The sequence below is a fragment of the Penaeus monodon genome, chromosome 21 (assembly GCF_015228065.2).
Source record: "Penaeus monodon isolate SGIC_2016 chromosome 21, NSTDA_Pmon_1, whole genome shotgun sequence".
NCBI classification, from domain to species: domain Eukaryota; kingdom Metazoa; phylum Arthropoda; class Malacostraca; order Decapoda; family Penaeidae; genus Penaeus; species Penaeus monodon.
The window spans coordinates 37,440,459-37,441,299 of record NC_051406.1 but is presented as its reverse complement, the minus strand read 5'-3'; the positions used below and the strand labels follow the sequence as shown (position 1 = coordinate 37,441,299).

At 36.6% G+C, this 841-nt stretch overlaps 1 protein-coding gene across 2 annotated transcripts in view; it reads left to right on the top strand.

The window, feature by feature from the left end:
- The window catches only part of LOC119586455 (NPC intracellular cholesterol transporter 1-like), a gene marked incomplete at its 3' end in the record, with an annotated part of 40,814 nt that overhangs the window by 1,046 nt on the left and 38,927 nt on the right, over positions 1-841 (top strand).

Sequence of the window (841 nt, the reverse complement as noted above, 5' to 3'; positions counted from 1 at the left end):
ATTCATGTGTCAGTCAAGTACAAGAGGGATGATTAGTATCAGTGATAGACATCTTCTCAATAGAATTTTCTCTTTAATTTTTTTATTGACAACTGTATATAAGATAACTGCAGTGAGCCAAATGCCTTTGCATCACAGTAGTTTTATTTTAGAATTTGAGGTTATTTTGGGTGCACTTCATATATATTTACATACACTTCAAAAATAAATATCCCAATCAAGAGATGTAATGTGGTACCATTTGAGGTCACAGACAAAGGTCCTCTTTCTTGATAAGGGATATTACCTCTCAGGTCCATGCTGGTATGTGATAACCCAGGTGGTTACTGCTGTTTCTTTAACCTTTGTTATGATATCTGGGGCAAATACCCTTGTAGGAAGAGAAAATGTCGCTGTGCAAGTATTTTTAGAGTAAAACATAAGTCAACTCTTTCAAAATAGGTCATTGCTCTCAAAGCTCTATTGCTTTTTGTTCTATCCAGATTCACTTGGAACTGGAAGGTTTCCAGTGTCTGTTGATATTGCACGGTCAAAGAATTGCTGTTGTTTCCATACCTCAGGTGCTTTTGCAATGATCAAGAAATCTCCACCGAGTACATTCCCTCGAAATAAAGTCCGGACTTGGTACAGTAAATCATTTCCCTCTACAAAGCTCTATCTTGCCAGAATACTATTGTCCTTTGCCAGGGCAGCGTAAGTGAGTTGGCCATGGGTAGATGTATGGGGGTGATACTTATGCCAGTCGCAGGTGTATGGGTTTCATGAATTTTTTTATTACTTTTTAAATTTATAATGGGAGTGGATAAGATTAAGGAAAATATATAAAGTATTTGGTCTTTAT